The sequence below is a fragment of the Gadus macrocephalus genome, chromosome 15 (genome assembly GCF_031168955.1).
Source record: "Gadus macrocephalus chromosome 15, ASM3116895v1".
NCBI classification, from domain to species: Eukaryota; Metazoa; Chordata; class Actinopteri; order Gadiformes; family Gadidae; genus Gadus; species Gadus macrocephalus.
This window is the reverse complement of record NC_082396.1, coordinates 12430882-12454099: the sequence shown is the minus strand read 5'-3', so window position 1 is coordinate 12454099 and position 23218 is coordinate 12430882.

Here is a 23218-nt window from a genome sequence, read left to right as displayed (position 1 = left end):
GAGTCAACCATACAGCTGTGTGTATTACACTCTACTCTAAAGACGCTGGGCTTGTTGAAGTGTGTGTGCAGAAAAACCTGAAAAAATACCTATGGCCACACCATCACGTGAACAAACGAGATGCCGAAACACAAAGAGATCACTAGACATAGATAAAACAAAAGTAGGGATCAAACAGAAGTATGTTAGGTGGTGAAAGAGAAGACAGTTATTTCATCCCCTTCAACAAGCCCATTCAAATGAAGAATGTAGCGCAGCGATCGAAAGCTCAGTCTTTCTCTTAAGCTGTGTCTTTATCGTGGTCCTTCAACTCCATATCCTTGAAATCTTCCAGGGACTCATTACTTCGTGCGGCCCTCATACAAACACAAATAGACACAGACAGGGAGAAAATAGAGAATATCTTGAGAGGATCTTAAACTCGTAAATCAACTCTACTAAAGTTTGAGCTGAACATTGAGGCAGTGAGGGGAAAGGGATGTCCTTGGAATAGGAAAAAAGGAAGCTGCCAAGGATGAATTGCACACAACAGAATAGTTTGTTTGACATGCAGGCCTTGGTATAAATCTTAAAAAACATATTTCAGGACGGAAAGGTGGAGAGATTTGATCTTTAAGATACAGAGACTGAAGCAGCAGAGTGGCAACCAAGTATTCCATGGCTCTCGACGGGCCTCATGACGACCTCATGAACCCATGGCCTACAACACTCACTTCATGCAAGCACATCAACAGTTAAGTACACAACAGTTATAACTGTGTTTGGGATTAGGCAACGACCTGGATGACATTTCATAAGGGCAAATTGGATTTATGGTGCTGTCACGTTAAAATTGTACCGGGGGCGAAAATTGTACCGGCCTACGTCATCTGTTGTTTACATCTTGACAACCTGCCTGGTAACAGACGACGCGATCGTCTGTTGCCGGGCAGGTTGCAAAAAACATTCGGCTCATGTTTCCAAAAGACGAAATAACATAATACAGATAACGGATCGCTAGATAACACTTGTTTTTACTTTATATTTGTATTGTATTTAATTGTTTAATCGAACAGCAACAGACGACGCGATCGTCTGTTGCCGGGAAACGGGCGATCGCGTCAAATGACGTAGGAAGGTTCTTGAACATTCGCGAACTTTCATGCTCGTTCGTTGCACTCCTTCATTGAGCGTGACAAGACAGAACACTTATTTTACCATTAACATTTATTGGCGTTGCTAACTTTATATTTGTATTGTATTTAATTGTTTAATCGCATTTATGAATGTTCAAGAACCTTCCTACGTCATTTGACGCGATCGCCCGTTTCCCGGCAACAGACGATCGCGTCGTCTTTTGCTATTCGATTAAACAATTAAATACAATACAAATATAAAGTAAAAACAAGTGTTATCTAGCGATCCGTTATCTGTATTATGTTATTTCGAATGTTTTTTGCAACCTGTCCGGCAACAGACGATCACGTCGTCTGTTACCAGGCAGGTTGTCAAGATGTAAACAGATGACGTAGGCCGGTACAATTTTCACCCGACAGTGCCTCTGAGCTGGGGTCCCAGCCTAAAATATCTGAAATCTAAAATATATTGCATACCCTAGTTTAAATAAGTATTGAGAATTGCTTGCTTGCTGTGAAGAAACTAAGTATGTGGCAAACCGCTGATGACTGGGCCCACCGAAGATCCCAATGGTGCATTATTAGGACTGTATTGCGTAAATCTATTGTTTTCAGAGCATTCATCTCCCAGGGAGATATTTAACTTTATAAAAACATCAAAATATTGTTTTTTGAGGTTGTTGTACGGAAGTTGTACGGAAGAGGATTAGGGCCACACAAAAAAATAATTAAATTCTGAGAAAAAAATCAGAATACTGACTTTAATCTCAGAATTCTGAGAGTCAGAACTACGGGTACCTGTAAGGACCAACCTCTGAGAATTCTGACTTTAAAGTCAGAATTCTGAGATTAAAGTCAGAATTCTGACTTTAAAGTCAGAATTCTGAGAATAAAGTGAGAACTATCTTTCTAATCCTTTTCCGTAGAGTTGCCCCACACATTTCAATTTTTTAAGAAATAATCAAACAGTTAGATAAAATAACACATATAACTACACAGTGGTGGACTCAGACTGTTTGAAGGGCAGGGGCGAAAAAATAAAAAGGGCACATTCTGGACAACATGGGGCCCCACCAGCGGACACAGTGGCTTTTCTAACTTGAAGGTGTTTTGTTCCCCCAACGGAGCCTTAAAGGCAGCGCTGCCTGGAAGGTCCTATCTCCTAACCATAGCAAGCGCTGCCTGGAAGGTCCTATCCCCTAACCATAGCAAGCGCTGCCTTGAAGGTCCCATTGGGGGAACTTGTTACATCTCCATGTAGCACTTAAAAAAATAGTCGGGCTCATAATTTAAACGGGGGGTCTCGGGGTCCTCCCCCAGACACTGTTTCCCCATATTCTAGCGACTTTATAAACACCAAAATGAGTTGTTCACATCATTGTGCACTTTCACATTTTAACCAAAGAAAGGAGGATGCCTTACTGCTTTTATCTTTACTAACATTTAAGTAAAAATTAGACTGGAGGAAATTCAATGTGCCGCTACCATACAGTCTTTGACCGCTGACAGCCAGCTACGGAAACATTTAAGGAAGTTTTCCTTCATGTTGAGCTGATAGCTGACCATTATCGTCTCTCTTGCACGAAACGACCTACACTTGAATGAGCTTGAACGCTCAAAAAATGTATATACATTTTAAACGGATTATTCAAACTGAAAATATTACGTTTTTCTAACTTGGCATCTAATTGCGCTTTTCCACTATGGGTTCTGACACACTCTTTATCCGCTTTTTGCTTCGTTATCCAGTGGAGATTTAAGTATCACTCGATGTAGCTGTTTGTCATGGCGACGCCACATGAAAGCAACGCCCCGCTTTCCCCGTTCGTCAGCTACCAAAGAGAGGAACGTCTGCACCTCAATAGCTAACCACAACATGTTTTTTTCGGTTTAGCATATTCTTGCTCAAGAGGGCACATCATCATCATCATCAGGGGCAACCTAGGGCACTCATTAATTTCCGTTCACGTGTAAAGGGCAGCCAATAAGGCACTTTCTCTCATTTTCACCACCATAGAGGGCACTTTAGCACACTTTTTCAACCATGGGGGCACCAGACGGGCAGAAGGGCACTAGAAGGGCATCAGACGGGCAGAAGAGCACTTAAAGGGCACTATAAGGACCAGACGAGCAGAAGGGCACTATCAGGGCACTGGAAGGGCACTAGAAGGGCACTGGAAGGGCACTGGAAGGGCACTAGAAGGACCAGACGGGCAGAAGGGGACTATCAGGTCACTAGAAGGGCACCAGACGGGCAGAAGGGGACTATCAGGGTACTAAAGGGAGCACTAAAAGGGCACCAGACGGGCAGAAGGGGACTATAAGGGCACTCATTAAGGCTCGTCATTGAATTTTCTTGTTCTAGAGGGCACATCATCATAATTTATTGTATGAAGGAGCACCCTATAGGGCACCTAATCATGTTTTGCACGTGAAATGGGCAGCCAATAAGGCATTTCCTCTCGTTTTCGACACTCTTGAAGGGCACTTTAGCAGGCTTTTTCAACCATTGAGCCACGAGGGGGGGGCGGTCGCCCCCCTGAGTCCGCCACTGTAACTACACAACCCAATGACAATGATCCAAACACCTTGCAAATGTGTGGTTTCATCGGAAGTAGCATCCATATCAATCACAATAGCAACGATAGAAAATGTTACATTAAGTATAACCTGAACAGGTTGACTGGGTTCTTCGACTTGTCGATGAGCGCTGAGTATTGAATCTGAAACAGGAAAACTTACATTTGAATAAGAAACTCCTGGAACAATCTGCACAAATTATTTCTGGAACCAAGATAGTACATTAACTAATTTAAAGGAGGATTGAGCAGTTATGATACTAGCATGTCTGGATGTAATGGCCCCCATGTTGTCACCCAGTCCTCACCCTGCCTCCGAAGCTATAATCTTTTCTGGTAAGAGATATGCATTATGTGTGATTGCCTTATTTTAATGTCAGTGTTATGACCATGGCTATGTAATATTTAGCCCTTCTCTTAGACTATGTCTCCCTGTGTCTGTTTTAGACCTGAGCTGAAAAAGTGTTCACGACTCTTCTAATATCATGAAGCTTTTGGAGATGTAGGAGAAGAACAGGCCAATCGTATTTATATCACTGTATATTATGTCCTAAAGGACAATACCAGGATTGGTTCTTCATATTGCTCGAGTGGATACAGTGGATAAAGAATTGTGTCCGTCTTCATAATGTCTCTGTACGCTTCCTTCACAGGGACAGCCAACACAGTGCGTTTTTTTACACGTGTGGACAGTTGATGATGCAGTGGAAAGAGATGAAAAATTAAAGAAGAAAATCCACCCTCTCAGGCTTCTTGCACTTAATAATGTATCTCGGCGTTGCTGACCTTCTCATAAATCACTGTGGATGTCCAGACTCTTATTTATTCAAAGAAGTGACAGGTGCCGTCCATCAACCACTGTGGTTTATTACCATGGCAACGGTGTGGTTATGGGATGATGGTGAGAGCTTATTGACAGCACTCAGAAGGAGTGACTGAATAATGAGCCGCCACGAGCATCTATCAACCCCTCCCTCTCACCCCCGCGTCCCTCAGTGAGGACCAACACAAACAGCCGCTCAACACTGGGCCGTCCTTCGGGAGTTGATGAAGGTCTGAGACTTAACACCAATGTTGTGGAGCTGAACATTTCCATACGCACACACACACACACACACACACACGTGATGGGTGTGTGTTCAGAGAGACTTTATGAGGGCTTCTGGCAAGTTTTTCCCAACAACGTCCCACCAACAAGCCGAATAAGCCGATGCTCTAGTCTAAACCTCCATTGTCTGTTTGGGTGAAAACGGAACATACTTCTTCATATTAAAGGTCCAATGGCATGAAAATATCTCTTTATGAGGTTTTCTAAGAATAATATGAGTTCCCCTAGCCTGCCTATGGTCCCCCAGTAGCTAGAAATGGCGTTAGGTGTAAAACGAGCACTAGGTATCCTGCTCTGCCTTTGAAAAATGAAAGCTCAGGCACTCCGATTTCGGATTTTCCCCGTATGTCATCATACAGGGCCATGTTACCTCCCCTTCTCTGCTTTGCCCGCCCAGAGAATTTGGCCCGCCAGTGAGACAATGAGCTCAGACTGTTGTACACTTCTTTGTTATTTGGAAAGCCGTTCTGCTGTTGGTGTTATGGCACATAACACGTCGGGTTCTCTGACGTCTCTGGTATTACCACAACGAGACTCGCAGTGGGGGTTGTCTCAGCCATGGTTGAGAAGGAATTGGGGAAAAATTACTTTGGCTTTGTCTCCCTGAAGTACATGAACCGCCACATGGAGGAGAAAGGGATTGTTGCCCGTGATTGTCTCCCGCTGGAGCCCCGCTGCCCGCTGCCCACCGCCGCGAGGCACCACCGCCGCGAGGCACCACCGCCACGCCCGCTGCCCACTGCCCGTCGCCCGCTGCCCACTTCCGAGAAGGCGGTGCCTCGGCAGCGGGCAGCGGGGCTCCAACAGGAGACAATCACGGTCAACAATCGTGGGCAACAATCCCTCTCTCCTCCATGTCGCGGTTCAGTCTATTTCCGATTGATGTGGAACTGGAAGAACCAGAGACGTCGGAGAACCCAACGCAGTCGTTATTATTTAGATATAGAGCTCCAGGACTCTCGCCGGAGCACCAGGAGTGTATTTACAGAACACGGCCAAAAGCTGTGTGTGCCTCGCCATTGTGATACATCCACTGTAAACACAAGCGCAGGGCCGCAAGCTGCTTAGGGCCACACCCCTACCCTACACCTTGAACCGCCTGTAAAAAACTGCACGTTTGAAGAAAGCTCATTGTGGGACTGGCTCGTAGTGGCTGTAATTCTGCACCAAGGCTGAATTTCTTGAACTTCTTCAAATACTGTATTAAGGGCCCACTAACACCTATATATAAGCATCCATGAAGTAGCATGCCATGGGACCTTTAACATGTTCAACCCGGCTCATCCAAGTATACTTTGACATGAATACACATGAACACTCCTCCTCTTCTTCTTTCCCCTCTGCAGCTCCTCTTTGTGTACCCAGGCAGGGGGTAGGCGTGTCTTGAAGGACTTGTGGGTAAGACAGTAGTGCTCCAAGGTGCACTTATTCTTACTTGAGGATTTATTGACTAGAAAGATGATTAAAGTCAAATAGGAGGGAAAGCCTTGAAAATACCAGTTCATATTATTTTCCATGTTAGGTAAGAATCTGAATAGATATTTGACCTCGCTCTATTTCCAAGAATGTGGTTGGCTTAAAAAAGTGATTGTTTTGTCCAATTTTATTAGAGCAAATAATAATCTATCATGGTGAGTAAAGCAAAAAAAATTGGCTTCAAAACATACTTTTAGGATGCTATTGTTGGCAGCAGATCCCAAGTGTTTGTATGTTGCGTGATTATCGATGCACAAAAATATATGCTGCAAGGCAAGTTCTTGCCTTGAACCCAAGAACCCCATTTTCTCATTGTGTTATTGAATTTCAACCACCGAAACAGTATTATCCAGGACTGTACTGAAACCAAGATTAAATCTGCTTTCAACCCCGCCTCTATAGGCGTTCTCATTTACATGTCGTGTTTGTTCCGGTTATAGATCTTGGATGATGGCTTGAACCTAATTTCATAAATGTTTTTTTCATATTTTTTTATGTATGACGTTATCATTCCTGCGCTTGGAAAGTGCATCTCATTGCATTTTCCAAGCCATGTCATTTTTCTGCCACAACATCCTCACTCTGTGCGAGAGAAAGTCCTTCAGAACTGGTTTCTCCTACTCATTAACCCTCTATTTACTCTCTAACTCTCTGCCCTTTCAAGGTGCAGAACAGGCCGCCCTTCCCTTTGATAAACTCACTCTGTTGATTTGGGGATACTTCTTCAACAGCTATTAGTTTCCGGTCATCAGCGTCAAAGTTAAACCCGCTGGTGTTTCTGGGCGTATCATGATAATCACATAGCTGCGGCCCAATGGCAGTTGTGTGTCGCTTGGTAGAGACAATTCCTCACTGCCAGGCAACACAGGGATATTGTGAGCAAGCAGCCAGTGACCCAAGAATCAACGGGTGGGAGAACGTTTACTGCAGTGGTGTGTCCTACAGGCCAGGAGCAGGCCATGGATTGTATGGCGTACCGGGTCTACAGTATCTCAATTTCAGTTCTCTTACTTCCGATAAGGGTACATCTGTTAGCAGTCCACAGAGCGAGAGGAACAAGAACTCAAATATGAATTTGACGAGGCAATGCCGAAACATGTAATGAAAACGGATATCCCTCGATTGAAAGTCATAAATTCAAATCCCATCAACTGCCAGATTAAGTTGGGTGGCACGCAGGGTGATTTGTCACCCCGTTACATGTGTTAGAGGGAGTCACCCAGGACAGGATGGGAGATATTGACCAAGACATATGAAAAGTGTCAAGAATCATCCATCATCCAGTTCCCTGATCAATGAATATTTCCATGTGAAGATTTGCTTTGAATGTAGCAGCACAGATGGGATGAGACGCTCATCTGATCACACAGTATTTGATGTGACAAGAGAGCAAGGCCGGGTTGAAAGGAAAAAAGATGTGTGCTTAATGGTTGAAAAGAAGATTGAGCCTCTTAAAAGTAAAGGCAAGGCATGTTTATGTATACAGCCGCCTTCAAACACACTTTTTAAAAGTCATTCAAAGCAACAACAGCCAATAAAAGACAATGCAATCAACGACGAAATTGAGGTTATTAAAATACGAGATATGCCGATGCAGACAGAGAGGTTTCGAGCTCTGATTGATTGAAAAGTCAATAGTGTGGAGGTAGACCTGATCATGTTCCAGAAGTTTGTTCCAGATATGTGGTGTATAAAATCGAACTTCTGTACGGAAAGCTCTAGTGGTTTACGATATCCAGGATGTTTTACAAAGACTAAGGCCCAATCCCATTTCTACCCCTTACCCCTTCCCCTTACCCCTCCCCCTTGTTTTGAAGGGGTAAGGGTAAGGGGTAAGGGGTAGAAAGGCCCAATCCCATTTCTACCCCTTACCCCTTCAAAACAAGGGGGAGTGGTAAGGGAAAGGGGTAAGGGGTAGAAATGGGATTGGGCCTAAATCATCAGTCTCAGCAGTGTTTGAACATAGATATCTTGGAAACCTTTCAGTAGATGGCAGATAACCAAGGAAAAAAAGAGGAAATTACGGTGGTAATGTTTATAATCATACTGATTATGTAATTGCTTAACAAGCGCCCTGGTTTTCTGTGGATTAAGGATTCATATTATCCTCCAGTATGGATTAAACAAAAATGAGAGCCAGAAATAATCTTCTCTGATCAAACCATAAATGATGTACATTAAACCCATCGTCGTCCAACTATTTGTATGAATGCGGCCTCCAGACACTGTGAGCGAAGTGAACAAAGCCATAGAAAAAAGCCTAGCACAAACGTTTTTTCGATGTCATTTGACAGCTACAGATATCCTCTCTCCCAGTCTGCGGCATCCAAGAACATAATGGCTTTTCATTTCCCCGGCACTTTTAAAAACATCATTAATGGATAGGATGTCATGAGTTTTTTTTGTCAGGACTTTGCGTGTTAATATTTTATCTTGGAGGCGTAACATAAAGTGACAGGAATTTGTTATTTTTGCTAAATGGATGCCAGGCTGCAAGGCAGTTGAGACACACACACACACACACACACACACACACACACACACACACACACACACACACACATACACCACACACACACCCTTGCATCAAATACACGCACACCCACACAACCTCGCATCAAACACGCACATGCGCGCAGTCCCCCTATTCGCCGTTGCATTAGTGTGATTCAGTCATAGGACTAAAAATAAAACAAGGTGATGTCCGTGATGAATTTGTCCAGGAATAAATTATAAGTTTAACTACCTGTCTGATGAATTGGGCTCTAAAGTAATGAGTCCTTAAGGATCATTAGAGTAACATCCTCCTCACCGACACAGGACCGAGGAGGTGGCATCAAGCAGCAGTCTTCTGATCTTTCATGGGCTATATTTTTCCCTGTGCTGTTCCTCCCCTTGTTTTTAGTCATCTCATCATCTTAGTTTTCAATATAATTGTTTGTACTAATCCTTGGATTACATAATCAGATTACAAAATACCCTGATCCCCTTCTGTGCCACAAATCCTCTGCCGCAGTTTTCATAATATGCATAATATAACAACGTTTGTTTGCATAAGAGAAAAAGTCAGTCGGAGCAAGATTAGCGACATTATAATGGGTTTTAATAGAGACATATGCATATTGAATGAAGCTAAGCGGTAGACTCCACCCAGGGTAATAGGTCTTTATATATAAAGTCGATGAAGATGTATCACCATAACCTGGACCAAAATAGTCCCATCATTTAGATAGTCCCTTGCTAACAATAGCCCCAGTCTAATAGTTCCTCCCTAAAAAGACTCCAGAACTCACTTTTATTTAGTCTCAGATTCCATGCATTTTTTAACTTTAGCATATCATTAGATTGGCTTAATCGATATTTTGTTTATTTCCACAAACAAATATGAACGTAGACAATTGAGACAATTGAAAAGACCGTCGGGCTATTCTAGAGTTATATTTGTTATGTTTGGAGCAAGGATTCTATCAACTATCTGGGGACATAATGTAGAATTGCAATGCGTCTACCGATTTATAAACGTGTATATATTGTCTGATCACGTTAGAAAACTCCAAAAAGGCAGCTAACAACTGACCTTCTGCCTCCCCTTTCCCCTCTCCACGCCACAGACCAGCACCAGATCACCTGTCACTGCGACCGACAGACAGAACCTGACCTGACACACATCTGGCGGGAGAGCACTTCTGAAACAAATCATCTGTTGACAATGTCGTTGACAACCTCACAAACAACCACCAGCGGGGAGAGAGAGAGAGAGAGAGAGAGAGAGAGAGAGAGAGAGGGAGAGGGAGAGGGAGGGAGAGAGAGAGAGAGAGAGAGAGAGAGAGAGAGAGAGAGAGAGAGAGAGGGAGGGAGGGAGGGAGAGGGAGAGGGAGAGGGAGGGAGAGGGAGAGAGAGAGAGAGGGCTGTGACCTGTGGCCGCTCAGAGCCTAATAGAGATCAATCAAAAAGCCAGGCGAGTCACTCCAGTCGATTAGCAGAAAGGCCCGGGCGCCTGGCTCCCAGACTGACGCTCGCTGCTGACTGTAGGGCGCTGCTCAGACAGGCAGCCGGTGTAGTATCACACCACCCGCCCCGGTCACAATGTGGTGCCCGGGCCAGCTGGTGCACACACACACACACACACACACACACACACACACACACACACACACACACACACACACACACACACACACACACACACACACACACACACACACACACACACACACACACACACACACACACACAAACAGCTTTATCACTCCATTTGTTTTCTTTGGTTGGGGGTCACCCCAGATTTTCCTTGTGATTTCCTCCCTCTCTCTCTCAGAGCTCTCCTGGGAGCCTACGGTGTCTAGACGGAACCCAGTTCATGTTTCATCCTCGTTGTGATTCTGTGTATTCCTGCGTAGAGGAAACGTGACCACGCAGACACTGTACATCACACGGCCGATATCATACACACAAAATACAACCAACCCGTTTGAGCCGCTTTGTCAAGCGCAGTTCTGGCCGAGGGCCCTGGATACACCCTTGCCAAACGGTGCCCTGGGATCTGTCTCTGGGGCCAGGTGGGGGTTGGGGGAGGGTGGGGCCCCTGATCAAGCGTATAGCTAGGATCAGTGGCGGTTTTAGGCACGGGCGAACCAGGCAGTCGCCCGGGGCGGCATATTTGTGGGGGGCGCCAAATCACATGGGGGGGCACGACGAGCAGTACAAAAAAAAAACGCGCTGTGTAGCGGTTATCAATGAAGTACGACATAACATTGTGTGGGGAATAGGTATTTTGGCGCCCCCTCTGGCTGCAGGCGCACACCTGCTCGTTGAGAAGGTGCCGTGCACAGACGGAATGAAACCCCCACTGAAACTGAGTACGTTGCTATGCCTGTGTACACTAGGTCACCAGTGATGCAGCCAGTTATAGCATTGTTCCATTGTGCTGAAATCCTTGTGTTATACATGAGTGATGCTGTGGTCTGTCTTTGGGTGCCATTGATTAGTGTCGAAGTTGAAGAAAAAAATGGCTTTAGAATGAGTTTAGTTGAGCAGTACTTTAATAATAGTGTTCATAATCATACAACAGCAATGTGTGGAGTAAATCTTTAATGTGATTTTTGGACCACATTTGTAGCACACAAATACAGACAGATTGTCATAGTCTGACTATTACTTTTGTTATTTAAATTCCATTACCCACCTGTCCACCAGATGTCCTTTTGTTCCTGCTGCTCCGCCAGTACAGAATATAACCGGATACAAGCCAGTCATAAACTAAAGCCTGAGCACATTTGTTCGAGATCCCAATAGCTGATTGGATAAATAAGGACCTAAATCCTTGGGAAGACATACAGTAACCAGAGCCAAAGTTACTCACTGAGGTGGCTGAGAGTCCAATAAAACAGGCTTTACTTTTTAAATGGGTGTTCCTTTGTACAGATAGGAGAGCTCTTAGAGACTACCACCTTAAACTACGGACTGATTATCCGTGCACCAGAGTGCCCAACTAGGTGATCAAAGTTAAACACTTAACCCTATAAAAGTGGACTAAAACCCCTTTATCACCTTTACAAAAACGTAAGAACAACCTTTATCTGGACTTCTTATGATTGGAGCTTGATTAGCTATATTGAAGTTCAACCAATCATTGTTATTGGTCCAAGGAGAGTAGGAGTGGGAGAGCCCTCCCTCCGGTCTTTTAAGAAATATAAAGCTTTAAATGATCCTTTTGAAGGTTCAGAGTGAGCTCCAGGAACTATTCTACTGCTTCAGGAACTATTCTTGGCCATAGGAAAGATTTTGGCGAAAAATAAGATCATGGTGATTAACGCAAATAGTTTGGCTATAAAACATTATTTTAGGATCCTATGGTTGGCAACAGCTTCCAGGTGTTTGTATGTTGTGTAGATTATCTATGCACAGCAAAATATTTGCTGCAAGGCAAGTCCTCTCTAAGGTGGGAGATGATGAACCCCTTCCTTGTTGATCATATAGCAGTGGGTTACCAATATGTTGCCCTTAAAATACATTCTCAGGTAGTCACATACATATAAATATAAAGTAGTTAACATCTTCTCTTTATTTTCATTTGCTGGAGGAAATGTTACAGGAGTGGATGTATTTAAGGTGGCGATTATGGAATGCAATGTTCTCATTGTGTTATTGAATTTCAATCACTAAAACAGTATTATTTGGGACCGTACTGCAACCAAGATTAAATCTGCCTTCAACCCCGCCTCTATAGGCGTTCTCATATACTTCACGTGGTTGTTCCCGTTATAGACCTTGGTTGTTGGCTTCACCCTAATTTCATAAATGGTTTTAGCTTCTTTGTTACGTTTCCATTCGTCACCTGCAGAAAAAGCTTAGATTCCCAAAGTACGAGCAACCTTTCTCTTGTCTTCTTAAAGATTTGAGCTGTATTAGCGATATTGAAGTTCAACCAATCATTGTTGTTGTTAAGAGTGGAAGCAGGAGAGCCCTCCCTCCGGCCTTTTAAGAAATATGAGGCTTTAAACTAGACTTTTGAAGATTCAGAGTGAGTTTTAAGATCTGTTTTGAGTCTGATATGTTCTGGCTGGATTAATGGCTGAGGAAGAAAGGAGCATTCAGGGTTAGTCCTTCAGTGCTTCAGCTACTTCTTTGGCCAAAAGAATGACAAGTGTACGCCGCATTTATCCCTCTTGAACGTTTTCTTGAACTGTCTGGATTAGGTACAATTGGATTAGTGGGTTGGTTAGTGAGCCGCTCAATGACGTGGGACCAGAACCCTCAGAGTGATGGTTAATTCAGGGGGGGGGGGGGGGGGGAGTCAGGTTCAAACCATGTGTTAAGCATCATACACCATCAAGACACGCTTACCCTGCTGAGTCCGCCAGATTCCCCTCCTTAGACCTACAGTGCAGAAACAACCGCCACCAGTGTCTTGTATTATATATACCTTCATTAATAACCCAATACCCCTAATCCAACCCCCAAGCAAATGCTAAAATGCTTATTACGGCATTAACTAATGTTAACTTATGGCTAATTGATTACCAAATAGAACCCCTGTGTGTGTGTGTGTGTGTGTGTGTGTGTGTGTGTGTGTGTGTGTGTGTGTGTGTGTGTGTGTGTGTGTGTGTGTGTGTGTGTGTGTTGATCTGCAACCATCTCCCGCCTCACATCCCAGTGACCAGAACAAGGGTATCCTGAGGACAGATGTGGCAGTGAAAGGTCTCACACACACACACACACACACACACACACACACACACACACACACACACACACACACGCACGCGGGCACGCGCACACACACACACACACACACACACACACATAAAGAGACACAGTCATTCCATTTTGTCCCCTTCTGTCCTCATCAGTCCTGTAAAACCCAATTTGGATGCAAAATCTAGACATGATTTGTTTTTGGCAACTATATATTTTGACATCCTGCCACTCTGGATAGAAACCTCACCAATTAGCCCATTCCTTAAATGTGTTTTGTTAATGAGATGATAAGCTAAAAAACCTACTTCTAAATTAAAAATAAAAACATATCTAAATCGTTGCAAAGAAGTTGTAGAAGAATTGAAGAATAGTTAAAGAAGAGTTGCAAGGAGAAGAATGAGAGGAACCGTTCTATGTCTACATTGAGTCGAGACATGGATGAGACTGGGAGACTATGGATGTAGCTTTACCTGAATGACAAGGGCTGACCCTGCATTTCACGTTGTCTATAGTGCAGTTGTCAAGACTCTGTGAGTCTGTGAACACTGGCAGGTCTGAATGGAAACCCTCTTCCTATGTCCTTGAATTTACAATGCCCCCACTTGTCAGAAGCCACATTGCAGATTAAAGGTTATATTTCATGAAAGATACACATTTGGAAACACACAGACACACAATCACACAGAACTTCGAAAAATGAGTGCAACTTCACCCCTTCACACTCACACACGCACACACACACACACACACACACACACACACACACACACACACACACACACACACACACACACACACACACACACACACATTTAGACTGAAATATAATAGACCTTAGACCTGCTATCTTGGATAGTCCATCTCCAATGGGGTGGAAGGAATGTGCTGACCCAGTTTGTATATAACGTTAATGTTATCCTGTAATATTTACCAGGATTAATCAGGGTTTCAGGACGGGGGGTAGAGTATGACACAGGGCTAGGTTTCTCACATTGAGCTCTTTAGTCTTTAGTGGCCGTAACTTCCACACACCAGACAGGCCGTAACACCGGAACATCCGGTCCCACCAGGCCGAAGCACGGCTCCTTGTACGTGTGCAGTGTGAACTAAAGCTGTATGAGAAACTATTGAAAACTATTTAGATTATGGAACAGACATTCATCCTTTAGCTTATGGAAAAAACCTTAACATTAACGGAAAAAAATACCAAAAATAAATATCATCTTACATTTTTCTCTCTCTTCAATAGACATGGCCTCATTTCAAATGAAGAGAACAATTTAATCAATCGCTTTTCAAGAGGGTCATAAAAGTGCAAACTACTTCCCAAACTCCCAAAACTTTAGCGTTACATTCAGCAGATGCTTTTATCCAAAGCGACTTACATCAGTTAATGCACACATTGACACACCGACGGCAGAGTCAACCATGCAAGGCGACAGCCAGCTCGTCAGGAGAAGTGTCTTGCTCAGGGACACATCAACCCTCAGCTAGGAGCTGCGTTAAATACCATAAAAAAACAATGTATGAAGCATAATGAGTATGACACCCCGTTACCTTTGTTAATTGCATAATTCATGAAACAGATTACAAAAATTACTCCATTAACATTCTTGTCCAAATCCTTTTTTTGTTTGTTTTTTCACAAATAAAGTCCATGTGACCACCTGATGTCCAAGTCATCTCATCAAATGCATGTTTCCATGTATCCATGCGTCAGTAAATGTGATCAAAGCGTGAGACAAGAGCAAAAGCAATCTGTTTCCAATCTGTAAACAAAAAGGAAGGTTTGTTTGTGATGTGGGAGTGTGCCTATATGGGCCTGTGGGCATGTAAAGACAGGAAAGTCCCCAGCTGCAGGGACCTAGGGGCAGGGGCAGAAGGGATGGTCCATTTTTATATTGGTTGGGTCAGTTAGCTTTACAGTGATAGTCTTTGTGGTTTCTGAACAACTCTTCCTTAGTGAGTTCTGAGTTGGTCAGAACTTTCAATGCTCTAACAGTGATTTTGTTTTGCATGAGCCCGTTTGTCCTGTCCTGGTCCTGGAGGACCAGAGGGACCGGAGGCCTTTGCAGCGGTATCCCTGTACGCCGATGACCTCTTGGTATGTCTCTCTAGTCCAGAAAAATCGATCCCCCTTATACTAACAGTATTGAAAGAATTTGGGCATGTCTCAGGTTATAAACAACATTTTCATAAAAGTGAACTTATGCAAGTTAATGCGGCAGCCACAGCCTATCCCCTCTCAAAGTTAACATTCAGAACCAAGGGCGTCAGTTTGTTTTTAGAAGTGGTGGGGACAATAACCATAAGCTTGAGTGTGGTTTGAAAAGTGCTGGGTACCTTTATGTAAGCTATTCATCCATTCAACGCTGTATTACAATATGCCCTACAGTGTATAGTCAGGTGTTGAAAATCCTATTGGAACAATAAGTTGAAAACACAGTTTGTGTTTTGGCTTGTTTTGCAAAACGGCGTTGGAAACATCAGGGTATTGGCTCGGGATATGTAATACTAATACACACAGGACAAAGAACAGTGTTGGCAATTTAACACTTATCTTGACATCAACAAAGTTTACCAGACAAACAATGCCAGACTGTAAAGGGGGTACGAAATGAAACGAGGTACTGAGCATCAGCCTTTTGAAGACAAGCAAGGGCTGCTGGTAGCATATGTTATGCTGCATTAAAAAAAAAAAAAAAAAAAAACAAGCGCCCAGAGTAGAATTGCATCTGCCAAATCTTGACCACCAGTAAACACTTGCGAAGGACCAATGTAAACTTCACTTGTTGCAACATCATAAGCAAATTGCCCGCAAATAAAATCCCCTACAGTTTAGGATAACCACACAGGTTATGCGAGAACATATTTATGTCAGGATAGGCCTACCAGGCTCCAAGTCGTCACATATCTCAATCAGACAAAACAACTATAACCACATTGGCATAGCAATCGCACCGTGTGTAGCTGCGACTAGCTGCAATCTATACAATGCATACTAGCTGGAGCACCAACCAGAATCAGATCACAATCGCTTAGGACCGTGGATAACCTTTGGGCAGGTCATCACGAGCAAACAGAACCAGCAGCAAAGTTTATTCTTTGCTAGCACATAAAGACTTGCCTGGCAGGCGAGAGCATGCATGGACATAACATTAAAATGAGTCAAGCAGTCCGTCCGAAAACCGCTTTCAGTTTTGCGTTCTCGGCCACATCCATGACAGTTAATGTGTTGCCTCAGATAAGAATGCAAGGATCAATTGATTCTTCAGCCCCAAAATTGCTTATGGACATGCAATCGTTGTGCACCTTCCAACAACTGTATGAGAGTGTGTATGTGTGCGTGTGTGTGTTGCGTTGCAAGTGTATATTCGTGTGCACCATTGTGCAGGGGGCTTTATTCCGGCCTCAGCACGCAATAGATAAATCCATAGACATGGCAGGTCTTTTCGGTGCTCAATTGTGCTAATTTCGATTACCGATCAATGCCCAACAAGGCTTTTCTCTTGGCACAGAAACGTTCAAAGAGCTGTATGTATTCGGACATCAGACTACTGCCAAATACGACGCAAACATGGGGCTTGAAAAGCTACAGGCTCCCTTAGTGCATCATTAAATCAGTCCTTTTTTGTAGCAACTTCTCGCATGAAGGGATGGGTAAGAATATGGCTGTCTGTGTTACATCCAAGGAGATGTCTTGAAGGCTGAATGTGAAAACTGATCAACATATAATGATGCTGCAATTTGTGATTAGTAAAGGCTGTTTAGAAAGCATTAGTGAGGCCTTTGTGTGAGCTCATCTGAAGTATATGTGCCTTGCAAAGCATTTATAAACATATAAAAGCCTGGATTGATCAATTCAGGTAGTGAGGAAGCAATATTTATGACTTGTGTGAGATCTAAACTAAGGACTTTATTTATAAATTACATATAGAGGACTGTCTATGCCTAACTAATTAATTAAACCCCTTTAGGGCTGGCCCGAATGCCATTTTTCACGCTTCGAATACTCGTTGGTTTTTCCGAGCGAATATTCGAATACTCGTTCCAGAAAAAAACACCATCAAAAACAACATTAATAATCCCTATACTCCCTGGAACCGATTTTGACAGTATCTGCATATTTTGTAGAAGATTTAATAGCTTTTGAACGTTAATAAGTAGGCCTAAGTAGGTGGAAGTTCCTTCGTTTTTCCCTGTGAAAGCGAACAGCTGTTGCTCCGTTCCAAATCAGCTGTTCTCTGCCATCTCAGCCCTTACGGGATCTTTTCAATTCATCCTGGAACGTGCATCTTTTCAGGGAATTTGTACAATAAATCCATAACAAATACCGAATATTGATTGTCTTATGTGTCCATATTATATCCATTATATTGACCGGGTATTCCCAAGATGCTCACGCTCTGCAGCAAGCCAGTCACAGTAGATTGGCGCGGCGCCGTACAGCGAACGTAAACAAACAACTAAGCTAAGGTTTTAAGTATTACTTTTCCTCCAGAGATCCCGCTAATGTGGTGTTATAAAGTAAAGGGAAACAAGATATCTATTCTTCCTCCACCTCTCTCGCTTCTCTGCTTGGTGTCGCTGACGCTTACGCCTCGTTTCCACATACGTACATTCTCGTATGCGATTCAACCGTCTCCGACCGAAAGTCCATTCATTCCTATGTGATTCTCCGTAATGTCCGTTTTTCCTCCGAGACTCCTCCCCTCCGTAAAATTTCTGTCCGGTATGTCCGTAATATACGTTCAAAAAATTGAACTTTCGCCGTCGTTTTACGGAGATACCGTATGAAAGTTTTTATGTTTTTCACAAAACTTGTAGGCTAAGTACCTGGCAGGCCAAACTCCTCGGCGATCTCTTTCCAAGCCTGGTTGGTTTGTTTTTATCTCTGCATATGTCGATCCTCATGTTCCAAAGTACCGGTCTCCTATCCGCTTATCCGGGGTCGAGTCGCGGGGGGAGCAGCTCAAGCAGGGGGCTCCAGACTTCCCTTTCCCGGGCCACATTGACCAACTCTAACGGGGGGATCCCGAGGCGTTCCTAGGCCAGTGTTGAGATATAATCTCTCCACCTAGTCCTGGTTCTTCCCCGAGGTCTCCAGGGAGACGCCAGCCACCCTTCTGAGAAAACTCATCTCGGCCGCTTGTACCCGCGATCTCGTCCTTTCGGTCATCACCCAGCCCTCATGACCATAGGTGAGGATGGGAACGAAGATCGACCGGTAGATCGAGAGCTTTGCATGCGACTCAGCTCTCTTTTCGTTACAACGGTGCGGTAAAGCGAACGCAATACCGCCCCCGCTGCTCCGATTCTCCGGCCAATCTCACGCTCCATAGTACCCTCACTCGCGAACAAGACCCCGAGGCACTTGAACTCCTTCATCTTTTGTCCGTAAATAAAGTAATGCCCGTACGTAAAACACTAGCGACTCCTTCCGTAAATTTACGGAAGCACGGATACGAAAAACATACGTATGTGGAAACGAGGCGTTATAGTTTGCCTCCCTCGCTCTGGTACACGTACGTGGAAAAAAAACTAAAACGAAGCTCCGAATACTGATTTAAGCTTTGAATATTCGAATATTCGAATAATTCGGGCCAGCCCTAAACCCCTTTGGATTTTTCAACATATTTCCAGAAATCATAGCATTGCTTCATAATGAAATGCAGTAAATCTTTTCACCAGAATAGTAAAAATCATATCAATATATACAGAATTTATTTTTCCTCCTCAAGCTGTAGTCCCTTTAGGCCCGCATCCCGCATTCTGACATTAAAAAAGGAAAAAAGGAAAACAGCATGCAATGAAGCCATGGAATAATAACTATTGATGTGAATTTGCAGCATGAAAAGTCAAGGTAAACGACGCCTACTAATAGGAATACTCTGAAGACAGCTTTGCCCTTGAACTAAAGTTACTCCTCCCGTGTTAATCAATGAGCATTTCCACGCCATGGGTGAAGCCCCAGCCCACCGCAGGGCTGTTTGTACCGCCTCCACCTGCTGTTGTACACATAGCTATCGGTTATCTTTCAACTCCCGCCAAGCATGCTCTCCTTGGAAACCAAATTCGTTTTTCAAATGCCAAGTAAGTTGTAATGTCAATTATAAACTCCTGACTACCACATGAAGAATCTAATGGAGACCAAATGAGAATGATGTGGGAAAATGTTACAAATGATCACAATGCCAATTACAACCTCAGGTTGTAACCAGCATGTCTTTGTCACAACAGAGACTGTTGTTAGTTACCATCTCTGCCGAGCTAGATTCCAATCCTGCCAGCGGTGATATCCATGGAAACCTAATATTATCTTGCATTGACAACATTGAAATGAAATAATTGAGAAATGTAACAATGTCACGTAAATTGTATGCCAATTACAACCTCTGACCAGGTAATAGCCAGTGCCTTTGTAGCACAGCGACGATATTGCTGGCTCATCATCCCCGGGGACCACAGTTTTGCTGTCCTGTTTCTACGGTTTCCTAGGATAGAGAGAGAGAAAAAGAGAGAGAGAGACTACAGTCAATCCTCCTTCTACTCCCAGCTTTCAGCTGAAACCCTTGGGGAGGGAGAGAGGGGGGAGAGAGAAAGAAAGAGAGAGGGAGAAACTCGCACTTGCCATCTGCTGATCTGGAAGAGTCCCGAATGGCCACTCCAATCCAGACAGTACTGGCCGATGGGACAAAATGACATGTTATGACAAGCAACGTCAGACGTGTTTCTCCTTATTTACCGATCAGCCCAAAGTAATTTTGGACCTGAGCCACGACAATATCATTCCATCGACATAAGACAGGCCTATGGAGAGCTGACAGTGACATAAGTAGGTCATTTAGGCCACTTCTCAGATCATTTATAATTCCAAGGCGTGTTTTTAATGGCTGCCGACCAAAATGCCTCTGAACACAATTGGATAGTCCTACAACCAATCAGAGCGTCGAAAAGTATGACGCATCAGGGGCAGCCAAAACCTGAAACCCGACCATATTAGATCAGTTGTTGTGATTGGACAGACACGGGCCAGGTCTGCTGGACATCTGCCCCAAAAGGAGAGCAGCCTGAGCAGATAAAACAGGAGCTCACAGATGTGTCTTGTTTCCAGATCATAAGAACGTGGTTAGCACTTTTAAAATCTGTTTGACTGTCACGCGTTGTTTTAGGTGAAATATGATAAATGGCAAATAAATCTCAAGAATGGCACCTTTGCACATAGTAGATGTGTACAGCATAAAGATTTTATGTAAAAAATAGATGTCACACTTGTTTATTATTGGTGCCCACATCCTATGCTAAGATACCCTAACGTTTTAGTTTTGAGTAGGAAGAAACAACACCTTTACATACACTTTTATAATTGTCAACCATTTGCCTACAGACCAATTTTCATTAATATTCATATTGTGACTGCAAAAAAGCCCAGAGGATTCATTTAAGTTTTCAATAAACAAAAAGCGACCACATAGAATGAAAAAAATCTATTTTATACAGTCTACACTCCAGGTAGCTCCACATGTGCTTGATTTGTATTTTCCTTCTCAGGAATGCAGCATACAGTCCTCATTCAAACAATTAACCGCCTGATAAAACATACATATAAAACCGTTACTGTAATACGAAATAGCCAGCAGCAGCCCTGAATATTAACTGTTATCTGATTGTTTAAAAAAATTAATAATTGCTTGTAAATCATTTTCCAATTGTAAGTTATAAGTGTTGTTATATAAGACCCATCAATATTGAAAAGGTGCACTTGCTCCTGAAAAGTAACTCCAATGTTTTGTATTTTATTTCCTTCCTTACAGTGTTTTGAAAGCCCAAACAAGACCTGCTCCATTTCCTGAAGCCCCCTTCCTGTCCCCCGCCCTCCTCCCCAGACACCGAGAGCCATTGAGAGAGAAAAGAGAAAGGTAGATATAAAGCAAGAGATACATAGAAAGAGAGACATCAACAGAGAGACATCAACAGAGAGAGACAAAGAGAGATATGCACAGATAGAGAGAGAGATCAACAGAGAGAGAGAGATCAACAGGGTGAGAGAGACGGAGAGAGAGAGAGTGAGAGAGCGAGAGAGCGCGAGAGAGAGACAGAAGCAGAGAGAGCGAGAGTGAAAGAGAGAGGGAAGTGAAGAGAGACGCGGGCACCTGGCGCCTGACACCCTCCAGGGGTGTCCCCTAGTGCAGCTTTTCGCCCTGGGCCACTCCTCCATCCCAATTGTGTCAACCGCGATATGTCAACCGGATCCCTTCATAGACATGAGTGACAGGCGGTCGGCCAGGCAGCACCCCCAGGCGGTCTCTCCTCCACCGCTCATATGAGTCGCATACAGTCTGCTGATGGAGGGCTCCTCACTCGTGGAGGACATTCTATATAGCCTCGGATGAAGAATACAGGAGTTTATTTGCGAAAAGACAATAAACACCATCCTTGGGAAAAAGGAAACGGTGGGACTGTAACAAACGCCCTTGGCCGTCAAGGCAGGTCCAACAGAAAAAAACAGCCAACGCCAGAGCTGTTCTTGAACGCAACCCGATAAATCTGCTCGGAGAGTCAGCGCGCATTATTCAGATCAGGTGACGCAACATGGCTGCAAACTCATGGTGTTATAGTTTAATAGAATAGCGTTCAGTTTAGTCAGCAGCTTTTGTTTTCAATGTTGGTCAATTTTTATGAGTCCTGAAAAACGACCCCCTTCCACCCTTTAAACAGTGTAGGCCAGCTACATTTGTAGTCTGTGTCAAAAAGTCGTTCTCAATAAAAACAAAAACTATGAACAATTGTAAGCCTCTGGTACAATACTCCGCCATTGCCGTCTTGCAAGCTGTACGGATATGTGCTTTTCTTTACGCAACCCCCGATTTTTCAGTCGCCGACAAGTTTTTGAATTTTATTTTTGACGTTTTTGAGCACATTGGTTCTCAAACTGGAGGTACGCGTACCATTGTTAAAATAAATAAATTAATTTTAAAACATAATACTAATCATATTTTTTATAGTAGGCCTACTACGAATGAAAATGACTGCACCATGAGATCATTGAAAAGTCATTAAAACTAAATACAGATGCAGGATGGATGGTGAGCCAGACCTGAGACTGAAGCTGACCTTGATTGATCCAGACATCACAGGACTGTGTTTGAAGAGGCAGGCGCACCCTTCTCATTAGGCTTATGGATGTCGAGGCTGTCAACATGCTGGCCAACAATTAATATTATTTGTATTTAGCCGAGGAAGGTTTTTGGTATATTTGTTATTCTTATGTTCTCGCTTGCAGTGTGTGTGTTTGTATGTAATACAGTTGTTATACTTAATGTCCTCCCATGCAGTGTGTGTGTGTGTGTGTGTGTGTGTGTGTGTGTGTGTGTGTGTGTGTGTGTGTGTGTGTGTGTGTGTGTGTGTGTGTGTGTCGGTCATAATGGTGGTACTTGGAGAGACAGATAGTTTCTGAAGTGGTATGTGGTGAAAAAACAACAACTGGATATAGCAGGTTAAATATTTAGACATATTGGCGACTCCAAATCATGATGTTTGAAAGGTGTGGCGAGAGGCCCTGACAGCAGCGATGACCTCCAGCCTAGACAAGGTCGAGAGCAGTGGGCGCCTACCCCTCGGGGCTGGGAATCGGGGCTGGCACCACAACACCGATTAAAAATAATTCAAAGACGGCTACCACCTTTTGGCTGAACACAAGAAACCTTTTACCGATGGCGATTTAATCAAGGAAGCATAGG